The sequence below is a fragment of the Giraffa tippelskirchi genome, chromosome 7, assembly GCF_054371585.1.
Source record: "Giraffa tippelskirchi isolate mGirTip1 chromosome 7, T2T-mGirTip1v1.2.pri, whole genome shotgun sequence".
In the NCBI taxonomy this organism is placed as follows: domain Eukaryota; kingdom Metazoa; phylum Chordata; class Mammalia; order Artiodactyla; family Giraffidae; genus Giraffa; species Giraffa tippelskirchi.
Genome location: NC_137281.1, coordinates 128837347 through 128862299, shown reverse-complemented (window position 1 = coordinate 128862299; position 24953 = coordinate 128837347). Strand labels below are relative to the sequence as shown.

At 40.6% G+C, this 24953-nt stretch overlaps 1 protein-coding gene across 39 annotated transcripts in view; it reads right to left on the bottom strand.

Moving 5' to 3' along the window:
* The window catches only part of KTN1 (kinectin 1), a 108056-nt gene extending 100516 nt beyond the window's left edge, over positions 1–7540 (bottom strand). For 28 of the 39 annotated variants that reach the window (XM_081509522.1, XM_081509515.1, XM_081509533.1 and 25 more), the window contains exon 1: positions 7368–7540. The gene's annotated coding sequence lies outside the window, so the exon portion shown is untranslated. Of the gene's footprint in view, positions 1–6583 lie in introns of all 39 variants that reach the window. The other 11 variants (XM_081509517.1, XM_081509535.1, XM_081509527.1 and 8 more) reach the window with 2 other exon arrangements.
* Positions 7541–24953: the final 17413 nt, after the last annotated feature.

Genomic DNA, 24953 nt, shown 5'->3' with positions numbered 1-24953 from the left:
ATTTTTAAAATTTAAGGAAACAAGTGTTCAACAACACAGCATTCAGAACACTGGGGAGCTTTCAATGTAGCTTGTTCAAATTTATTTCAAAGATAAATAGATCTAGACATATGCAATCACTAAATAATTTATGTACATATTTCACTTAGAAAACTTACATTACTGATCAATAAGATTAACTGGTACTAAGCAGAGAAGTATTTTTGCTGAAATTTGTGTATTAAATTTTATTTTCCATCCCACTCCCAAGAGTCAACTTGAAACCCTTATTCTTGAAGTCTCACTTTACATGGCATTCCATGTAAATCGACTAGTCATGCTAATGGAGAAGGAGGATGGCACAAATGACAAGGAAAGCAGAAGGCTCAATGAGTCCCAATCATTTTCAAACATCAGACAACTGATTCATTCATTTTCAATGCCTGAAGCAGGCCACCAAAAGTCAGTGCTCTGGGACAACCCAAAGGGATAGGGTGGGGAGGGAGGTTGAATGGGGAGTTCAGAATAGGGGGGGAACACATGTTTACCTATGGCCGATTCATGTTGATGTATGGCAAAAAACTATCACAGTTTGTAAAGTATTTATCCTCCAATTAAAATAAATTAATTTTTAAATTAAATCTGGCAAGCAGTACCTAAGCACCAGAAACACAGTTGGCAGTGGTGAACAAGACAAAGTTTCTGCCTCATTAATGTTTATATTCTTACAGGTGAAACAGCTATCAAACAAATAAATAAATAAGCATATATTATCAGTTCAGTTCAGTCCCTCAGTCATGTCTGACTCTTTACGACCCCATGGACTGCAGCACACCAGGCTTCCCTGTCCATCACCAACTCTCGGAGCTTGCTCATACTCATGTCCATCGAGTCGGGCATCCTCTATCGTCCCCTTCTCCTCCTGCCTTCAATCTTTCCCAGCAATCAGGGTCTTTTCCAATGAGTCAGTTCTTCGCATCAGGTGGCCAAAGTATTGGAGTTTCAGCTTCAACATCAGTCCTTCCAATGAATATTCAGGGCTGATTTCCTTTAGAATTGACTGGTTTGATCTCCTTGCAGTCCAAGGGACTCTCAAGAGTCTTCTCCAACACCACAGTTTAAAAGCATCAATTCTTTGGCGCTCAGTTTTCTTTATAGTCCAACTCTCATATCCACACATGACTACTGGAAAAAGCATAGCTTTGACTAGATGGACTTTCGTTGACAAAGTAATGTCTCTGCTTTTTAATATGCTGTCTAGGTTGGTCACAGCTTTATGATGTTAGGTAATAACTGATAATGCAATGAAGAAAAATATAAAGCTCAGACAAAGAGGACATGCATTTTGGTGATCAGGGTTGGCCTTTCTGAAATAACCACTGAGCAATGCCTACAAGATCACAAGGCAGTAACTCATAATGCACATACATAGGAATTAAGGCTGAAAAAATGTTTTATAAATTGAAAAGATCATAGTCTACCTACTGCTTTCTATATAAAGCATTTTATAGCATTTAGTTTTAAGTAGCTTTTACCATTTTCTCTCCTTGGAAAACTTTAGGTCCTCAAATTTAAGTCACTAGCTTTCAGAGTTAATCCTCTAGCTACAGGGGAAAGAAATCTTTATAACCTTAATGCAACTTTATAATACCTAACAACAGACAACTGTACACGGACAGTGTTTCTTTTTTTTTCAGAAAACATTCTTATAAAACAGCTCAATGGATGAGAATGGGCTCTAGAGTCAGAATATCTAGTTCAAATTCAGGTTCCCCCTTTTCTTTGCTCTGTGTCTTTGGACAAATTACTTAACCTGCCTCCATCGTTTCCATCAAATACCATCTATCTCATAAGGCTGTGAAGAGGATTCAATATGATACTATACATAAAGTATTTACAAAGTCTTAAACAGCAAATAAGCACTCTAATGTTAGCTATCATTTATGTAGCAACTACTAAGATTTATAAAATAAGCAAGGCAAATGAGTCTCGGGCAGGTAAATCTACACATACAGTAAGTGGTTTTAAGAAGCAAAGCCAAATTCAAACCCAAGTTCTTCAGACTCCCTAGCACCCACACTTTATCCACTTACACCACACATTACACAATTAAAGAACTGAGCAATAAGAAACTTGCATAGAAGACTAGCATTAATAAGGTCTAAGACCCGCAGATCTCCTAGTTACTACTGACTTTCAGACCAGACTGTTTCCTTGGCAACTTAAGTGACTCATGTATAAGAATAAATAATAATCATCACACATTTTCCAGTGAGAATGTAGCACATCATCAAGGCTCTTGATAGACAATGTAATTACTAAAAATCATATAAGTTCTGATAACTAATTGCAGATGTCACTGAGAATCAAAATAAAGAAATGTGGATAAATGACATTCTCCACAGTAATGGTAGGCAGCTAGGATCTTGTGAGAACTATTCAATATAGAAGCTATCTTAAAGGACCTCTCACTGGATTAAGTGACATTTGTCCCCTTGGTTAAAAATATAGGGGCTGGTGTCTGCAGAAAGCTAAATGCTCTGGCTAACAACCTACTCATTTATATATTTTATTTCTATAAATCGATTAAATGACAGACTGAAGATCAAGCTTTCATTTCTACAAAACTAAGTTAAATCCTTTGGAAGGCTTTAATAAGGATTGGAAAAACCTAGAATGATTTGGAAGTTTGAAAGTTTCATTTTACTTTTTAAAAAAAGAAACAATACTAGAAATCATAGACAATGCTCTTAGGGTATAATGCATAGAAAAAAGATCAGGAGACCTCTACTCAAAGACAAGAGATTGATCCAAATAAAATGAGAGGCAAATAAAAGTAACTGCTTAAAATTAAAACCAAGTGCACAGATACCTTGAGTTCTTGCTTTAGCCAACTTTTTAAATGACCTAACCAATGATCCTAATCACATGGGACAGGTAAGAAGGTCTCAACCACACTCCAACATCCCTTCCTCCATCAAGGTGTTCCCAAAGTTTCCCAGCCATTTTTCTTGTGCTGTCTGCTCATAGGAAAGGAGCAAACTGAAAACCACATGTGTCCAAAATGAGATATGCATCACAGTAAAAAAAAAAAAAGTAACACAAAAAAAACAGCCTGCAAGAGATAAAGATTTTAATTCACTTGTAATAAAAAAATCTTTAAAAAATCTTTATTGAGATTATGTTGTGTGCCAAGCACTGCCCTAAACCCTTGGTGTTGTTCAGTTGCTAAGTTGTGTCTGACTCTTTTGCAACCCCATAGACTGTAACTCGCCAGGCTCCTCTGTCCATGGGATTTCCCAGGCAAGAATAGTGGAATAGGTTGCGATTTCCTTCTCCAGGGGATCTTCCCAAATCAGGGATTGAACCCATTTCTCCTACATTGGCAGGTGGATTCTTTACCACTGAGCAACTCTTAGGATCCCTCAATAAACAAAACAGACAAAAAGCCCTGTCCTCATAGAAGTTACATTATAGTATGTCTGGGAGCAGAGAAAAGAGACAATAAGCAAAATCAACAAGCAAATTTTATAGCTTGTTGGAAGGTGACAATTGCTATGGAAAATAGAACAGGGTACAGGGATCACAAGTAGGGAACTGCAGCTTTAAATAGGAAAGCAGACTTCTGAAAAACATTTCAAGAGCAGATATGAAGGAGACAAGTGAATGGGTCACAGAGATACCTCACAGAAAAAGTGACTCAAGGAGGGGAAACAACCAGCATGAAGCCCCTAAGACAGTCAGTGGGATTGGAGCCAAATAAGCAGGAGGCAGAGCAGTCGCTAACTTGGGAGAGGTAAGGGGAGACAGGGAGGGTAGGAGGATTCTGTAAGACCTTGTAGGACTTCGCATTTTACGATGCATATGGGAAGTCACTGCAGGATTTTTGAAGAGAGAAGAGGTATGATCTGGTTGCTCTGCTGAAAAAGACTGCAGAGAACCAGGACAGAAGCAGAGAAACCCATTAGGAGCTTAACTGCAGAAATCTAGATGAGAGAAGACTGGTTTAGACTAGCATAGTGAGCAATGGAGGTGGTAAGAAGTGACTTGATTACGGATATATTTTCAAGATAAGACTGAGCCAAGAATACCAAGTATGAATAAGTCAGGGATACTTCCACTTTTCTTTTCACTTGAATGTTGGACAGAGCTGCCATCTAGTAAGACAGATTAGACTGCACCTTAAGCAGGTTTAAAGAGGAACATGGAATTTTAGTTTGAGTTTACTACTTCACATCCAAAAGGAAACTCGGAATAGGTTTTACAGAACACAGGAGGTAAGTCTGGGCTGGAGATATAAAAATGGAAGCCATCAGCATATAGGTATTTAAAGCCATGACGATGGATGAGATCACCAGAGGAATATAGAAAGTAAAGTGACCCAAGAGTTGAGCACTTCAAGAGTGAAGAGGAATCATAAAGACTAAATAAGCAGAGTAATTAGTAAGAAGAGAAACCCTAAAAGCAATACCCTGGAGGAAGGGGAGTATAAACAATTCGTTTTGTGCTAAGTCCCAGGTAGTGTACAAATCTCTTTGCTGAAACTTGACGTGAGGTTAAAGTTCTTAACTGTAGTAAAGTGATAGGTAAAATACTAAAATCAACTTTTTTAAAAGAAGTGAATTCTTACACATTTCCTAGAAATAATAGATTTCCTATTGGAGTCATTACTGAAATTATTCTTAGTACTAAAAGTATGGGCTTTCCAGGTGGCTCAGTGATAAAGAATCTGCCTGCCAAGCAGGAGACACAGGTTCGATCTCTGGGTCAGGAAGATCCCCTGGAGAAGGAAATGGCAACCCACTCCACTATTCTTGCCTGGAAAATCCCATGGACAGAGGAACCTGGCAGGCTACAGTCCATGAGGTTGCAAAAGAGTCAGACAAGATTTGATACAACTTATTGACTAAATAACAAAAACTAAAAGTATACTATTTTACTTATTTTATCTTTTTAAGATAAAACCAATTAAAACCCTATACCACTTTAATAATTAATTAATTTTAAGAGCCTAAATGACTTACGCTGCAATCTATCTCAAAAACTGAGGGAAAAAAAAAAATTTAAAACACCAATTCAACAACATGGCATGCAAACAGTTATAAACTGCCATTACTTTTTCTCTTTCAAGAGCTCAGCTATAGAAGGTTAAGTTAAATCAAACTCCTTAGTCATGATACTAACAATTTTCCCCCTTTCTGCTTAATTTTCTGTTTATAGGGGAAAAAAGCTTCTATTCTTATCTAAACCAATGTTTTACCTATGCTTTGTACATAAGCTACATTTTCAAGATCAGAACACCCAAAGTCATGTTCACAAATACTGAAAGAGGAAACAATGAAACTCAACTTGACTTATGCATGTTGTTGTTCAGTCGCTAAGTCGGGTCCCACTCTTTGCGACCACATGGACCACATGGACGGCAGCATGCCAGGCTTCCCTGTCCTTCACTAACCTCAGGTCCTTCATAAATGTCATATTGACTGCCATTTAATATCTAATTATTAGAATGTTCTCCCTACTAAAAGTAGATTAAAGCCTCTAAGGAGGCTTGGAGTGAGAGAATCAAGAAAACATCTGCATTAAGCAGAAGAGACTATGATATTCAAGGATACAGAAAAAACTAAAGTGGAAACAAAACGGTAAATTAATGGCTCTTCACAATGTTGACCCTGATCCCATAAGAGTTATACAATACTCAATATTCTTTATAATTTTAAAGTGCTTAATATTTTTAAGAAAAAATTTCATCAGGCTTTGTTATATTTTAAGTTTCAGTATGAGTCTCAGAAAGGTAAACAGAAAGCCTCACTCTTTAAGTGCACCTGATAGAGACAGTTACATTGCTAAAGGCTGCAAAATTAGAAGAGACATTTCTAATTCAATGTTGGAGGCAGGGGGAAAGGAATGAATTAATGAATTTTCCTTAGAATCTACAATCTACAAATCTTTCTTGTTATATCCTTGAAGAAGAGCAGGTGGGGGGTCGGAGACTGGGGGGCTTCTCAGATAACACATTAAATATGAAAGTATTTATAGCAAGGCATGTCTACTCAAAACAGACCAACTCAAGAGTACTCTGGTGTTATTCTTGGGACAATCATACCAGTCTCAGCAGCAACTAGTTAGCCAAGCTGGAGGCAGTGATACCATGCGCTTGCTAGGTAGTGAAAAGAACCTAATTAACCAAGAATTCAAACTTTTTAAGATAAGTCCTAAACAATTTAGGGTGTTTAGTTCATTCACCTCAAGATGTTTATCTTTAGCAGAAAATGGTTGTCTAAATTTCTCAAGGGTTTCCACAAAGCATCTCAAAACACCCCACAACTCTGAACAGTTAACTTCAACTGCAGCTTTTTAAGCAGTTCTTATTAAGATACCTGCTAAGGAATCCTCTCCTGGAATAGGTCCAACCATGAACTTAAGATTCCTCCTTCCTCTCAAAAGGAACAGCTAGTATTAAACAATCCATTCCTGAATCTAATCAGGGTGCAGCTTAGCTGAGGTTAGGATGCCGCTCCCCGCGCCTGGGGCTGCCTGTCTTCGGTACACACATGCTCCTTCACCACCGACGCGCGGGGCAGCACAGCCCACGTCTGATTACCTTACGACTTCTCTAGGCTGCAGGTTTGGTTTTCTGCCGAGGTCCCCGAAGCCAAAAATCTCCTTGTTGGATAACCGATGAGGGGAGGGAGAATCCGTAAGGAAGACACACCCCTCAGGGAGAGGAAGGATAACTTCCCCCTTCTCCAGGGCGGTCCCCAGATTTTTCCAAACTCTCCCCTCACGCTGCTTTCCCATCCTCAACCGCCCCACTCCGGGGCCCGGGGACAAGCCCTGGGCGGCGGGAGGCGGCCCTGAGCACGGACGAGCGCTGCTTCCCCAAGCACCCCGAGAGCGGCGAGGGCTGAAATTCCAGCATGGCGTAAGCGTGGCCCAGAGCCGCCGCCGGGGACACGCTCCCTCCGTCCCCCGGCCGAGGCGGCGGTAATCCGCCTTCCCTCCCGGGGGCCCTCACGCCCGTCTAAAAATAGGCTCCTCGGTCACCCCAGGGCCCTCTCCCGCCGACCTCGCCCTCGGGAGACGTCCTCGGAGGAGGCGCCGCGGCGGAACCGGGGTCGGGCCGGGGCGGCCCGGTGAGGCCGAGAGGCCCCTTGGAGCCCGCCCGACCCGGTAGCCGGGCCCAAGCTGGAGCCCGGCGGCGGCGACGACCCGGCGCCCGAGGCCTACGGCGGGGCGGCGGCGGGTGGTGTCGGGACCCCGCGGCCGCGCCCCCCCGCCCGGCGCGGCCCTCCCGTCGGCCCGGCACCCCGCGGCCGGCGCAGCCCTCCCCCCTCCGCGGTCCCCGCGGTCGGAGCCCGGGCCCGGCACGGCCTGCTCTCCCTTACCCTGTGCAGCCCGGAAAGGAGACCGGGAACACGCGGCGGCGCCGGCACTACAGCCCGGGCCGCCCGCTCCGAGTCGCCGCCGCCGCAGTTGCTCAGGTGCCGTCGCGCCGCCCGGCAGGAAACGGGCGGCTTCGGGGCGGGGCGGCCCCGGCACGTCCCGGCGTCTGGGCCCCGGCGGTGCCCGGAGACCGGCCCCTTAAAGGGACAGGCGTCGCCGCCTCGGGCCCCGCGCGCTCTCCCGCGCGCTCGGGTAAGTCCCAGCGTCCGGCGGGCTCGGGATTCCAGGGCTTTTCTCCAGAGATAACGTCCCGCAGCCAGGTGGAGGGTGGGCGCTCGAGGCACAGCGGAATTCTCTCGTGCAGGAACCCCCCACCCCCCGCGTCCTTCCCCCAAAGCTGGTTTCGTCTTGCATGGCCCTCCTACCGAAGCACCACCTGGCCCCCCAGACTGGAATTTTTTTTTTTTTTTTAACCTTAAGCAAATGGTACTCGATTTCACCCAGCCCGTCCGAGATTGCTCCTCGGAAATCACTGAAAAACGAAATCTTCCGTCCCTCTGTCTCCAGAGTTTCTCTCTGAATTTGTCGGGCAACCCTGGCGTCAAAGAGAGAGAAAAATTTTAAACCGACCTAAATAAATTGTGTGCAAATACTGTGGAGCTGTTGTGTCTGCCAGCCGGTGGCCATTCATTAAGCCCGGGTAAATAACTGGAAGCTGTAACGGAAAGGAGAGGCTGGCCAGAATTCCTGCTTATTAGTTTGCTCTTTGCTAAAAGAATGACAGCGATCTTTCTGGTCCACTGGCGAATGAGATGTGTTTATTATTTACTGCTTATCAGTTTCTCGCAGAATGCCAGGCATTATCCAGAACATACACAAAACACTACAAACTCTCCTCAAATGTTATGAGCGCTCAAAATAATTTAAAAGCTTTTAGAGGGTGGATAGGGATACAAAAAATTAAGACTCATCACCAACACCTCCCCCTCCATACTGACAAAGCGAGCAATGTTTAAGTAATGAACATCAGAACAGTTCCTATATCAACAGGGTTTCCTTTATATTGACTGGCTAAAAACGTACTGTACCTCTATTTTTTTGTCAAAGGTTTCTAAAGACCCTCCAAAGTACAAACGAAAACTGAAGAGTATGTGGTAGCCTGAGCTGTTGAAAATTCTGCCAGTCTTCAGCCACTGTGTTCTCCAATGATGCATTCTGTCTTATTTTAACTCCGGAAGCGCCTCCTCCTTTTTCTTTCTCAGTAGGGTTACTCAGCACCTCGGCGGTTCCAATGCCCTCAAAGCAGTCTGTCTCTAAGCCTCGGGCTGTCTCCTGAGCCTGTGATAAAGGATCCAGCTTCACTGAAGAGAGAAGCCATTCGTCTCTTCCTACAAAGGTGGGGGGGGGGGGGCGAATCTATCATTTCTGTAAAAGGAGTTTAAGGACTCTTGATTAACCTACCAATAACCGTCTAATTTCCTCTGGTTGGTACTAAAGCATATCTTAGGTTAGAATTTTAAAATTCTATAATTTTTATAACTTCTGTAAAATCCATGTCATTTTAGAGACAGTAATTTTTAGGTACACTTGTACATAGGACAAGAAACGAGCTTAGAGACATGTTTACAGCAAATATGCCACTTCTTATATTCAGGGATCACTTATTTTTGTGTTCTGTAGTTTGAAACAAAGAAGTGTAAATGTATCAGCTATTCCAACTTCTGGGAGTTTTTGAACTTTGACTTCTTTTAAAAGAGAAGTGACTGGGTGCTTCATTCCTTATTATAAGCTTCATATTTATCCACATCAAATCAAAAAGATGTATTAGAAATGTTATGCATGATAAACCCTATTAGGAATTAAGACTTACCCTCTAAGTTTTGAAATATAATATAATTAACTATAATTAAACAGATATAATTAACCTTGGTTGCTGCTTACTACACTCAGTGTTACTGAAACAGCAACTAACTTGCTCAAAGGGATTAACACTCCCAGTATCTGAGCTATCTCTAGCTGTGACAACTTAGAAAATAAATTTTATTGAAAATGATAAACTGTAACACTGTTAACTAAAGAGTATTCCCCCCACTTCTGTTTAACAAAGTGCAATTTATTGGAGAGTGCCTTCCAATTTTTAACATGTAATAATTCTTTTTTCTAATTTTGGAAAAGATTTAAAGACGCACAGTACTTATCTCTCTAGCAGACAGAGAGAAAGCAGGCTATTCCTGTTTTGGCTAGGGAAGACTTCCCAGAAGTGGTGAGTTATATAGAGATTTGAGTAGTACATGAGTAACAGACTACATCTCCAACTTCACCAGTGAAGGGATGGCAGAGATGAAACTATAACAGAAGCATTTCACAGAACTAAAAGTAAAAACAGGATTCCAGGTCCACCTTTTCCACCCAAATAATGGAGTGGGGCCGTTCATACAGACAGCTACAACTGCAGATCTAGAAATAACCAGGTATTCTAACAAAGTATCTGTCACTTATTTGCTTATCAGAGATCTGCATTGTTCATGTTCACATAAAATCTCTTCAAGCATATGGCATTCAAATTCTTTCGTAACAGACTAAAGGTGACCCTGAATCATTTGCCACTTTTTGCATGGAGAGGTGGGATCAGTGTCCCTCCTTTTGATTATGAGGAGGCTCTGTGACCAACCTGACCAATAGGGTATGCCAGAAGTAACACTCTGTCAATTTCTGGGCCCAGACTGTGAGAGACAGGCAATTTCACTTGCTGTCTCTTGGAACCATTGATCTTAAAGCCCTAAGCTGCCATGTGAGAAGTCCAGCTACCTCTTTGGAGAGACCATGTGCCTTGAGACTATAGGGGGAGGAAGAGAGGGCCAGCTGGGCACAGCCTTCCAACTGCCTCCATCAAGGTGCAAAACATATGAAAGTATACTGCTAGAAACCCCAGACCATCCATGCCACAAGCTAAATACCACAAAGTGATCCCAGTCAGTACTTCATGGAGCAGAAAAACTACCCAGCCAAGCCCTGCTTGAATTTCTGACTGTATTTAACTTTTTATGACTTTTGGATAGTTTGTTATACAATAACAGATAAGCAACACATCTTTCTTCCACTTCTAAATAGCTGCAAGAAATCTTAGAGTCTTATTTAAGCAGAAGGGAGTTTCCACTGTGCCTGTACAATCCTGAGACATAACTGGGGCCTTTCCAGGGAAACTTGGGCAGGATTGATTAGGTAGGTAAAGCTTCTATTGTAGCATGCGTGTGTGCTCAGCCACTCAGTGGTGTCCAGACTCTTTGCCACCCCACGGACTATAGTTCACCAGGCTCCTCTGCCCATGGGATTCTCTAGCCAAGAATACTGGAGTGGGTAGCCATTTTCTTCTCCAGTGGATCTTCCCGACCCAGGGATCGAACACATGTCTCCTTCATCTCCTGCACTGGCAAGCAGATTCTTTACTTCTGAGCCGCTAGCTCAGTTGATTAGTATTAGTTGTTCTGCTGCTGCTAAGTTGCTTCAGTAGTGTCCGACTCTGTGCGACCCCATAGACGGCAGCCCACCAGGCTGCTCCATCCCTGGGATTCTCTAGGCAAGAACACTGGAGTGGATTGCCTTTTCCTTCTCCAATGCATGAAAGTGAAAAGTGAAAGTAAAGTCACTCAGGTCGTATCCGACTCTTAGCAACCCCATGGACTGCAGCCTACCAGGCTCCTCCGTCCATGGGATTTTCCAGGCAAGAGTATTGTAGTGGGTTGCCATTGCCTTCTCCGATTAGTTGTTCAGTGAGCATTTTAAATTTTAAAATGTGGTCAACATGAAGGCGACTTAGTCACACAAAGGGGAAAAAAAGTTGCTCTCTTTCACCACTACTGTCTGTACAAGCTTCAACCCAAGCAGCTAAGTTGCAGGGAGGAACCTCAGCCTGAGGAATCGGGCAAGAGAACATGGATATTTCAGCATCACCATCACCACTCCTGCCCAAATAATTCTTAAGAGCATGACCTGGTGAGGGCAGATCAGTAGCAACAAATCAAACCAGGTCAGCAATATTTGCAACATGCACAGCATCATGTTAGGTGTTTGAATATAAAACATGCATTCAAAAATATGTGTCCCACAGAATAGTGCCTGCTTTTTAAACCATGCTTCTCTTTGCTTGCTCATATTCAGCTCCTCTTGATAACTCTGAGATCCCAGTCAGTCCCTGCCCAGTGTTTCTCCTCCCTATACTATGACAACCCTGTAATTAACCTTTCCCAGGCTTTGTTCCATTTATTTCTGACCACATCTCCAATTTACCAATTTCCTTTGATCCAGGTCAACAATTTTTAAAAGCTACCTTTTGTTACTTCCATACATTGTTTTGGCAATGTTATATTTGTAAGAATGAGTAAACAGACTGCAAGCTCCATTAGAAATCATTAGTCTGTGAAAGCTATAGAATAATTCCTCTGGATGCCAACTCTCATGACACGGACTTCTGGATGTCAGCCCTCTGGGCCTCCTTGGGGACCTTAGTCCATCAGCAGTGCCCTTTCTGTCTGAATCTTCAACCTTTCCCTCTCCATCAGTCATGAATGTATTCAGGAATCTCTCCACTTATGAGGGGGGAAAATAGTTCTTTCAAGCTTCAGATCACCCCATCTACCCATTTCCTTCAAAACCAGGTTTTTGATTGATTGGTAGATTGGTAAGCAACTCACTTGACTGTATTCTCACTACCCATTCACTCACTGCTTATACTCCAGGAACCTATTTCTGCTTCTGCACCAACAACTGAATCCTGACACATTTCTCATTGAAGTCACCGAGGATCTCCCTGCTGCTAACTCCTCTCTGTCACATATCACAGCTGATTACTTTCTCTTTCCTTAATCTCAGTGACCTCACCACCCGGCTCTTCTGTTCCCTCTTTTCCTTCTCTCCAGCCTGAAGCTCCTCAGATTTTGTGTTTTTCTTCTCTGTCTCTTATGGTTGATGTTCCTCAGGGTTCCAGCCTTGCCCCTCTATTTTCCCACTTTGCAGTCTACTCTGGCCTTCTATTACAATCTATATTCCCAAGTGACTGCATTTTGCAATCCTTTACCGCTAAGAAAAAGGCATCCGCATTAGTCTGAATTCTCCAGAGAAACAGAACCGATTTCTTACATATTTACATGATTGTGGAGGCTGGGAAGTCCAAACTCTTGCAGCTGGGCAAGGCAGGCTGGAGACCCAGGGAAGAATGAATATTGTTCTTCAAGTCCCTAGGCAGTCTGCTGGCAGAATTCCATTTTCTACTGGGGAGGTCAGGTTTTGTTTTTCAAGGCCTTCAACTAATTGAATGAGGCTCACCCATATTATAAAGAATAATCTCTTTACCCAAAGTTGGTCCATTAAGATGTTAATTTCATCTAAAAAACATTTTCATAGAAACATCTGGAATACTGTTTGACCAAATATCTGGATACTGTGACCTAGTCACATTGATACATAAAATTAATCATCACTTATCTTTGGATTCTGAATCCAACACATAACTACATTTGAGTCTGCTACTCTAATTCATTTTCTGGGCAAACTGTCAGGCTACTAATTTTGAATGAAGCCCAGATCAAGGAAGCACTCTAGCAGATCTAGGACTCATGTGCCCTGTGGTCAATTGAGACTTGTGACCCAGCAGATGAAGATGAGAATACTGTGCAAAACCACTGGCAAGTCTCAGCAGGAGAATCATAGTGCAGATTTAGGGATATGCTCGTCATTGTCCTCTAATCAAGATCACCTACTTGCTGTCAGCAAGGTTATAGCACAATGCGCAACACACAGTATGACAATACATTATAATTTTTTAAATGAACAGAATCCATAAATTTCTCCCACTTCCCTTCTGCAGCAAGTTAAAGAGCTATGTCAGTATTATGTGGCAGGCTGGGTGGGAGGGAAGTTTGGGGGAGAATGGGTACATGTGTATGTATGGCTGAGTTCCTTTGCTGTCCACCTGAAACCATTACAACATTGTTATTTGGCTATACTCCAATCCAAAAAAAAAAAAAGATCAAGTAGTTGACCATGGAACACTAACCATTTAGGTGACCCAAGTTGCCCATTATGAACTGGGTGTAATCTGACCCATCAACCCATAAATTTGGGAATGGGAAAATGCATTCATCATCAAAAAGATATGGCTTTTGCAAGATCTAGTTTGAACAGGTTCTGAAAACACAAATGAGTTACATAAGCGAGTAGCTAAAACTTCCAGTGCCATCTCACCATCTACTCCAGTGCCACCTCTCCTTCATTCATACCTATGGTCTCATAAGAAATTCCAGCTAATCAAGGAAGAAAAAATTTGATCTTGGTTTAGAGATGCAACTGCATAACATGTGAGTACTGGATGAAAGTAAACTGCTACAGAAAGTAAACTGCTATAGAAACTGATACTTTCATCTCCTAAATGAAAGTAAACTGCTACAGTTCTACAGGGGTGGCCCTGAAGAACTCTGGGGATAAATTTTCCCACAGGGCAGAAAGTCAAGCTGTATATCTTGTTTGCACTTTTCCTGGAAGGAGACATGCCCATATGTTTATGCCTACAAAAAGTCATGGGTTTGAGGTCAGAGACTTAGAAGGTAAAAGACTGGAGAACTGGTACCAAAGAGGTTTGGGGAAGAAGCATGTATGTGTGCCCATTTAATAATGAACATAGAATGTAAGGATATTTCTTTCCTGTAGGAATGCTTATCTAGGGTAAAAGACTGCAGTTCTTTATAATCAAGTAGATAAGATGGGCCACTATAGGTACACCAACGTCTTTCCTCCACCAATCGGCAATATGTTCAATGAATTCAAAAGTGGTCATAAGGCAGAGATGTAGGTTCTACAGCAGTGCAAGCTTACAGATTTCTCACCAAGATTAGTCTGTCTACCACCACTGCTAAGTGCCATGCCTACCAACATCAGAGACCTACACTGAACCCTAGTATAACATCATATCCTGGGGGGAACATCAGCCATCAGATGGCAGGTTGATTGTATCAAGCACTTTCCATATGAAGCAGTTAGTGATTGGTCCCCCCAGAAATAGACACTCCTTCTAGATATGGATTTGTTTTCCCTGCATGCAAATCTTCTGCCATCACTACCATCTGTTTACATACTGAATGCCTATTCATGGTCACAAAATCCCACACAACTTGTACTGACAAAATCATTTCACAGCACACACACACACAAAAATAGAAGTAGCTGACATTATGGAATTGTTGGGATGGCTATCAAAGACCCAGTTTTGGTGATAAGTGAGAGAAACATTGCCTTTCAACATTAGAGTGCTCTTCAACAAGATGCAATGTTGTTATTCAGTTGCTCAATTGTGTCCAGTTCTTTGTGACCCCCAAAACTGCAGCACGCCAGGCTTCCCTGTCCTTCACCATCTCCCAGAAATTGCTCAAACTTATGTCCATTGAGTCAGTGATGCCATCCAACCATCTCATCCTCTGTCGTCCCCTTCTCCTCCTGCCCTCAATCTTTCCCAGCACCAGGGTCTTTTCTAACGAGTCAGCTCTTCGCATCAGGTGGCCAAAGTATTGGAGTTTCAGCTTCAGCCTCAGTCCTTCCAATGAACACCCAGGACTGATCTCCTTTAGGATGGACTGGTTGGATCTCCTTGCAGTCCAAGGGACTCTCAAGAGTCTTCTCCAACACCACAATTCAAAAGCATCAATTCCTAGGTGCTCAGCCTTCTTCACATCCACACATGACTACTGGAAAAACCATAACTTTGACTAGACATACCTTTATTGGTAAACTAATGTCTCTGCTTTTTAATATGCTGTCTAGGTTGGTCATAGCTTTTCCTCCAAGGAGCAAGCGTCTTTTAATTTCACGGCTACAGTCACCATCTGCAGTGATTTTGGAGCCCCCCAAAATAAAATCTCTCACTGTTTCCATTGTTTCCCCATCTATTTGCCATGAAGTAATGGGACCAGATGCCATAATCTTCATTTTTTGAATGTTGAGTTTTAAGCCAGCTTTTTCACTCTCCTTTTTCACCTTCATCAAGAGGCTCTTCAGTTCCTCTTAACTTTCTGCCATAAGGGTAGTGTCATCTGTGTATCTGAGGTTATTGATATTTCTCCCGGCAATCTTGATTCCAACTTGTGCTTCATCCAGCCCAGCGTTTCTCGTGATGTACTCTGCATATAAGTTAAATAAGCAGGGAGACAATATACAGCCTTGAAGTACTCCTTTCCCAATTTGGAACCAGTCCATTGTTCCATGTTTGGTTCTAACTGTTGCTTCTTGACCTGCATACAGGTTTCTCAGGAGGCAGGTAAGCTGGTGTGGTATTCCCATCTCTTTAGGAATTTTCCACAGTTTGTTGTGATCCACACAGTGTTTGGCTTTTTTTTTCACCCCACAGACAGAGTATATAGGTTCAGAATCTAAGGGAAAAAAATAAGAGCAGCTCTTCACATTATTCTACTTAATCATCTGCTTCTAAAAATTTTGCTTCTGATCTCTGCAGCTTTATAAGGTCTTAATTTCCAAGGGAGGAAGGCTTCTACCAGGAGACACAGCATAGTTCTATTTGGGCTGAATGCGGAGGCTTCCAATTAGCTGTTTTGTGTTTTCTTAATTTTATCAGTTTGCCTGAGATTTTCCCACATTTGTTATTCAAAGGCTCATATCCCAAGAAACCCTCCAGTTTCAGGAAATCTGGGACAGCTGGTCACCCAACTAAGTTCCCTGAGACATTGAAAGAATTCAACACATTTGCTGTAGTGTGGATCTTGTTTATGTCAGGCCCAACCCATCTCTACTCTCCCAAAATATATCCTTGATGACACCCGGGCTTATTCTGTATCCCAGAGGGAACCATCTGACAATGGCTTGCCCATTCATTCAGTAGCTTGTCTTCACAAACATCCTGTTTACATGTCTTTGGGGACAGTGCTTTCTTGGCAAGTTGAAGGGAAAACTCTGACTGTCATGCTAATGTGTGCTCTTTACTTGTATTGTCCCATATTTTCTAGGACATGAATATGGTATTCTGATCTTTATCTTTTTTTGTGAATTCTCATTAATCTAATTTTTCCAGCAGTATGAAAAATTTATGTTAGATCTGCAAGGGATGATAGAAATCATCTAACCCAACCCAGTATTTCATATTTATTTGCAATGCTCTGTTATTTAAGCCTTATTACTTTTGTTTTAGTTTATGATATGTCATGTTCACCAAGCATTCATTCCCTTAACTGACCAAAGATTATACTTACCCATTTAATCCAGTAATTTATCTTTTGCTTGTATGATTGTGAGCTCTGACCTTTCTAGAAAAAGCTCAGTGTTCTTTAGTATCTCATCAGAAGTCACTCTCAATGAGGGTTTGTTGGTGAGGTACCCTTATCTTCTAAGTATTGAACATCACTGTCATTTTCTATTGTGTCTGGGTAATGACATCAGTGATTGTCAAAAGATCTGTTCACAGATGGACTGAGTTTACAGCACCAATCACAGAGTAGAACTCAAGATTGAGCTTTATTTCATTTCAGGTCAGAAACAACTGAGATAAAACAATACCCTCCCACAAAACCTCTATTGGTACTACCCTCATCCATATAATAGGGTAAATAGATTGCTAGTCTTGTGTTATGCTCTTATGAATCAGTTCTTCTGATTTTTCAAGGACAACAATAAAGAAGAGCAGAATTTGCAAAAAACAATGAACTGTGAATTTAAATACTAACCAAGAAATATTCATCATGCTTAGAAACTCAGAGTCTACCTCCTCTGAAATTACCAGGAGAGAAAGGAGATGTCTACTGTCAGCCAAAGGCCAATGAAAGAGAGTTTTTGTTTACCACTTTTTTTTGTTTGTTTACCACTTTCCTTCTTTACTTTAAATTTTATTTTTCTATAACTGTATTTTATTCTACTGAGTGTATCAGGACTGTTATGAGAGGTCTGAATTCCCATTGGTTCAGGAGATTGAAAAGAAACTAAAATACAGGAGTATAAAGGTCAACAGTAACAAACTGCTTTCAGCTTCTAGCCTAACAATAGAGGATATAATGTCAAGATTGGTGAAAAGCTCAGATCCAAGCACAGATACTCCACTGACAAGTTCAATGAATACTTTTGTCAAAAGTTATTTAGTATTGAGCAAAGGGAAATAGAGTATCTCTGAAAAAGAAAAGAATGTTTTGATTGAAAGAAGTACGAATCAACAACTGAAGTATTACACAAAGCATCAGATTTGAATGATTCCTAAACTTTCTTCCAGTTTCTTTTCATAAATTTTGTAGTTAATCTTGTCCCATCAGTTGTAGGAATCTATTGTTGATGGTGAACAATTTTCAAATGACTTCAGAGCAGAAAGTAAATCTAGGCTAAAACTACAAGATTCTTTAGCAAGAAGTCTGAGAGGTTTAAGGTGGAGCAGATTAGATCCTTGCAAACAGACAGAAGTTCTAAGGATTTTTAAGAGCCCACCTTGCAGATATTCTCTGTTTAAACAGTGGGGCTTCTAAAAATCTAAAGCCATTGTCCCACCACAACTTCACAGAGAGTCCAAGGTAGATAATAGCTTATTTGAAAGAGATTTACGGGCCTGGCGCTTTTTTGTTTCTTAATATTTGTTTATTTATTCATTTGGCTGCGCCCAGTCTTAGTTGCAGCAGGCACGTGGGATCTTTAGTTGCAGCATGCAAACCCTTAGTTGCAGCATGTGGGATCTAGTTCCCCCACCAGGGACCCAACCCTGGCCCCCTGCATTGGCAGCATGGCGTCTTAGCCGCTGGACCACCAGGGAAGTCCCCTGACGTTTATATAAGGAAATAGATTATAAATGGACACTTGGGAAGTCCACAGAGTTTTTAAAGTAATTATATCAACATGATCTAAAAAAGAAAGAGGCCTAAAGCACCCGCCATGCCTTTACTAGCATTTCCCAAAGTGTACTCCACAAATTCTGTATGATCCACATCAGACCCGGAGAAGGCAATGCCACCCCACTCCAGTACTCTTGCTTGGGAAACCCCATGGACGGAGGAGCCAGGTAGGCTGCAGCCCATGGGGTCGCGAAGAGTCAGACACGACTGAACGACTTCACTTTCACTTTTCACTTTCATGCACTGGAGGAGGAAATGGCAACCCACTCCAGTATTCTTGCCTGGAGAATCCCAGGGACGGAGGAGCCTGGTGGGCTGCCTTCTATGGGGTCGCACAGAGTTGGACACGACTGACGCGACTTAGCAGCAGCACATCAGACCACGTGTTCTAAATTTTTGGGGAGGGTGGGTGGAGGGAGGCCTATTCAGGACTTAATATTTTTCATAGGTAAACTTATGAATGTTAAAGTTTGATATCCCCCTACTTACTCATTCCTAATTATATTACTCCTGGGGCACTGCTTTCCAGTCCCTCATGTTGGAATACTACCACCTTCCATTCCTCACATATTATCTATAGTTTAAATTTTACACATTCTGGAAATTTTGCCGTTTCAGCAATATGGATGGACTTGGAGGGCATCATGCTAAGTGAAATAAGTCAGACAGGAAAAGACACATACTGTATGATATCACTTATATCTGAAATCTAAAAAATACACCAAACTAGTGAATAAAGCAAAAAAGAATCAGACTCACAGATAGAGCAAACTAGTTACCAGTGTGGAGAGGGGAGGGGAAAGAGGCAGTATAGGGGAAGGAGAAAAAAAAGGGTTATTACGAACTATAGGAATCACTCGTGGGACACTTTTGAAGATTGTAAAGCACTGTAGAATTTAAAGAATCTTTCATTCAATAAAGAATATATTAAATAAATAAACACTTTTATACATTTTTTTCAGTAAATTAGTGGTGGATCAATTGGTCAAGGAAAGTATGATGCCTATCTCATTAGATATACACAAAAACATTTTATTTCAAACAGATTGTACCCCTAAATATGAAAATTAAAATAATGTGTTTATAAGAAAACATAGGAGAATATCTTCATAATCTTGAGGTAGACATTTATTAAATAAGAGGAAAAAGTAAAAACATAAAACAAAAGATTAAAAATTTCACTTCTTTAAAATGAAGAACTTCTTTTCATCAAAAACATCATTAAGAGAGTGACATGCAAGGTAGAGCTGGGAGAAGATATTTGAAATACATATAGCCAACAAAATACTTATTTCCAGAATATGTAAAGACCTCCTACAACTCGAAAAGGAAAAGGCAGACACCCTATTTTTTTAATGGAAAAAATACCTGAATAGACACTTTACAAATGAGATTATCCAAATGACCAATAATCATATGGAAATATGTCCAATATAACTAGTTATCAGAAAAATGAAAATTAAAGCTACATTGATTGGCAAATAAGAATTAAAGATATTCAGTGTTATTAAGTCACTAAGGAATTGCAAACTTAAAACGTAATTAGATCCCTCCACACACTTATTTGGTAAAGATCCTGATGCTAGGAAAGACTGAAGACAAGAGGAAAAGGGAGCAGCAGAGGATGAGATGGTTAGATAGCATCACCGCCTCAATGGTGAATTTGAGCAAACTCGGGGAGAGAGTGGAGGACAGAGGAGCCTGGCATGTGACAGTTCATGGGGTCACAAAGGGTCGGACATGACTTAGCAACTGAACAACGATAACAACAGCACACCTAGCAAGATTGCACCAAGTGCTGACGAGGATGCTGAGCAACTGAACCTCTCATTCATTGCTGGTGAAAATGCAAAATGACACACTACTTTGGAGAAGAGTTTCTTATAAAATTAAATATTCACTTACCTTATGCATTAGTTTGCTAGGTTTCCCATAATATCACAGACTGATCAGCTTAAACAACAGACATTCATTTTCTCACAATCTGGAGGCTAGAAGTCCAAGATCAAATGTCAGCAGATTTGGTTTTCCTAAGGACTCTTTCCTCAGCTTGCAGATGGGCACCTTCTTACTATGATCTCACATGGTCTTTTCTCTGCACTTGTGCCCTGACCTCTTCTAAAAAGACGCCAGTCAATTGGATTTGGGCCCATTCTAATGACCCCATTTTAACTTAACTGCATTCTCTTGGACTTTAATAATAAACATATTATCTGATTTAAAAAAAATTAAAATGGAAAAGGAATAGTGATTACCACTACACTTCTGAAATGCCTCAAGACCAGCAATCCTAAATGTTGGCAAGGATGTGGAGCAGCTGAACGATTTGCCTTCGCTTGGTGGTGGAAGTTTCAGTCAGTTCAGTTCAGTCACTCAGTCATGTTCGACACTTTGCAACCCCGTGGACTGCAGCACGCCAGGCTTCCCTGTCCATCGCCAGCTGCCAGAGCTGGAGTTGGTAGGAGTATAAATTGGTACAAATGCTTTGGGAAATTTATAGTAATTAAAACTAAATGTGTTTATACTCTACAACCAGAAATTCCACTCTAATAAATATACCCAACAGGAATGAGTGCGTATATGCCCCAAAAAACATGTACAAGAAGCTTCATGGGGAAAGCTAGAAGCAACTTCTATGTCCATCAACAGTAAAATGGACTAAATAATAACGTGTCCCCTGGTGGTCTAGTGCTTAGGATTCGGTGCTTTCACTGCCATGCCCCGGGTTCGATTCCTAGTCAGAGAATTGAGATTCGGTAAGCCACGTGGCCAGGTCAAAATTTAAAAATTAAAGTAAAAAATAAGTTCTAAATTACCAAAAATTAAACCAATAAAATAATCTTTATTATGGTGTATCCACATAATGAAATACTATAAAGCAATAAACAAACCAAACTACTGTTACATGCAACCATGTAAATCAATCTCATAGACATGACATTGATTTAAAAGAAGCTGGACACACTATACTATTCCATTTACATGAAGTTTAAGAACAGGTGAAACTAATTTATAGTGAGACTGATTAGAATAGTGATTATCTTGTGGAGTGGGACAGTGATGACTAGAAGGGGACATCAAGAAACCTTCCAATAAGCTAAGAATATTCTGTATGTTTTTTTCCCAGGTTTATGAGGTAGAACTTTCTGTCTTGATCCAAGTGATAGTTACACTGGTATATACATATGTAAACTTTCATTGAGCTGTGTTGCTAGATTAGTGTTTTACTGTACCTAAAGTACACTTCAATTTGGAAGAGAAATAAAAAATAAAAACCAAACAAAACTGTATCCGTATTTCTATGGGGGGAAGTACATGGGACTATAGATGATGAAACAAGACTGACCTCATGTTGATAATTGTTGAAGCTCAGAGATCCATATATTGAGGCTCATTTTATTCTCTCCATTTTTTTTTCCTCTGAAGAGAAATCTTTTATCCATCACAGGCCCATTTCAAAGCCACTTATAGGAAGCCATAAGATTTTCTTTCTTCCTTCAAGCTTCTAAAGCATTTTGCTCAATTAGTAGAAACTCTCATTACCAGCCTACACTTAACCTGGTCTCCAAACTCAGTGGCTGTCTCCATTCTCTCTGTACTATTCACTGCTTTGTAACACCTGTGCCTATAGGCTACACACTAGCACACCAAAGAATGTCTATGCTGGTGAATGAGTATGCTTACCAAGGGTCAGTTGAGTTTTCTCAAGTCAAATTTCTGTTACTGCATTTACATGATTTAATCAAATACTGAGTGCAAAAAGAACTGTTTATTAAAACTGTCTATTACTTTGGAAACAGTTGGTAAAGACAAACAAATTTTAATGTCAAAATAGGTGTTTGTGTGTAACTGTGAATTTTATTAAAAACCACTAAATTGTACAGTTTATAGGGGTGATTTTATAGTGTGTGAATTATTTTAATTAAGCTGTTATAAAAAAATTAGGAGTGCGTGAGATGACTACAAAAGATTACAAGGACCTTGAAAAAAATCTAAAAGACCTGTGCAATTACATTGCTAATGTCTTTAATTTCTTCTTTATCTTTTAAGAAAAAAGTATAAGGGAAATCACATGCAACTCTTTTGAGTGTGATTTATGCAAGAAAAGCAATGTGGAACTTCAATCAGCAAACCTATACTCAAAGAAATCTTGACCCTACATCAAACTATTGGAGAATAAATGGTCATTGATATGGTTTTAGGCTAAGATAAAATGTTCAAAAATTAATGTATTTTTTGTTCCTTTATTGTTGATTCCATGTGTGTTGTATATAATTAATATATGTTTTATTGCAATGTAATTCACAAACCATATGATTCACCCATTTAAAGTATTCGAGCCAATAATTTTAAGTATATTCAGTTATAAAACCATCATCACAATTTTAGAATATTTTCACTATCCCAAAAAGAAATCCCAAAGACATTAGTAATAAGTCTCCATTTCCACCAAAGCCCTTTGGCTCTTGAAAACTAGTAACCTACTTTCTGTCTTTATTGATTTGCCTATTCTGTACATTTTATGTAAATAGAATCATACGAAATGTGAATTGTGACTGGCTTCTTTCACTCAGCATAATTTTTTCAAGATTCATTCATGTTATACCATTAATTAGTACTTCATCCCATTTTTGACTGGATAATATTCCATTTTGTGAATATATCATTTAATTTATCCATTTATCAACTGATGAATATTTGAGTTGTTTCTGACTAAATAATACTGCTACGAACATTTGTGTGCAAATTTTGTGTGCAAATTGTGTTTTCATTTCTCTTTGGTATATAGCTAGGAGCAGCGTTGCAGAATTCTGGTAATTCTGTTTAATCTTTAGAGGAATTGTCAAACTGTTTTCTGCAAGAGCTGCACTAATTCCTACTAATTATAGATGAGGGTTCCAGTTTCTCCATATCCTCACCAATATTTAAAATCATATGTCTTTTTTAATTATAATATTTTAGTGAATATGAAGTGGTATCTCATTGTGTTTTTGATTTGCCTTTTCTGATAATTAATGATGTTGAGCATCTTTCCATGTACCTGTTGGCCATTTATACATCTTCTTTGGAGAAATGTCTTTTCAAGTCCTTTGTGCAATTTTAATACACATTGTTTGGTTTTTTGCTATTGAGTTGTATGATTAGAAGAATTAATATTATTAATTGTTTATACTACCCAAAGAAGTCTACAGAGTCAACGCTCTCCTCATCAAAATCTCAATGGCATTTTTTACAGAAATAGAAAAAAATCCTAACATTCATATGGAACCACAAAGACTCCAAATAGTCAAAGCAATCTTGGAAAAGAACAAAGATGAAAATATATTTTAAAAATATATTTTTAAAATATATTTAAAAACTACAGTAATTAAAAGTGTGGTACTGGTATAAAGACAGATATGTAGACCAATGGAAGAGAATAGAAAGCCCAGAAAAAAATCCATGCTTATAGGGTGAATTGATCTTTGACAAGACTACCAAGAATATACAATGAGGAAAAGATACTCTTCAATAAATGGTGCTAGAAAAACAGGGTATCCATATGCAAAAAATGAAATTGGACCCCTACCTTACAGCATACACCAAAAATCAGTTCCAAATAGATTAAAGACTTATATGGCATTTCCCTGGTAATCCAGTCGCTAACAAGCCGCCCACCAATGCAGGGGACATGGGTTTGATCCCTAGTCTGGGACAATTCCATAAGTTGGAGGGCAGCTAAGATCATGTGCCACGACTACAGAAGCCCACATGCCCTAAAGCCCATCCTCAGCAACAAGAGAGGCTACCACAATGAGACCCACACTGCAACTAGAAAGTAGCCCCTACTCACCCCAACTGGAGAAAGCCCATGCTCAGCAACGAACACCAGCACAGCCATAAGTAAATAAGTACTTTTTTTTAAGTTACAGAACCATGAAGTGTTTTCCCCATGCAAATCATGCAAATGCATCCAGAATAACATGGAGCCCACAGATCATGGACCCGACAGTCCACTGACTGCTCAGGATCAGGTTCCTGCAGAGTCTAGTCTCCTGGCACCCAAGTGCCCAGAGCTCTGACTTGGGCTGAAATGTAAGTGCTATAAGCACAATGGGAAAGAAGAAAAAGAACAGAGCGAGCCCTTGACTTTGAGGTGTGAAATAAAAAGGAACAAATAATACTCTGCCCGCATTCACAGACACCTCAGTGTGCTCCAAAACGACCGTTTCAAATATTAAATAGGAATCTTTGTTTGGAGATTGGCTCCGATGTGCCCATTAAATCTCAGTTTGAAGCCTTTTCTGCCTATTCCTCCCACAGAAGTCTCATAATGCATGGCTCTGGGACCACAGCTCTGTATCATGGTGCTTTATCACATTGAAGGATGATGCTGAACAACAACAATACTACCCAAGACTGTGAGTGTGGTTGGACAGATTAATGGAAGGTCTGTATTTTGGTCTGTGGCTGTGGTCGCTGCTTGCAGCTCTGCCTCTCAAGTTGCCCATTTCAATTCAAGTTAAACAGCGTTTCCGACTGTGTGTGCCAACATGCCATGCGTGCAGCTGCTGCCTTCCATCCGTCACAGCCCAACTTACCCCACTCAAGTTCCAGGTCAGCATTTCCTGATTGCATTCCTTGTCCCTGTCACGCTTCGAGCTGCCCTACTTCCAGCCATTCATCACCCAGCAATTGTTGCTGTTAGCTGTCTTTCTTACATGACCAGTCTTGCAAAATATACCA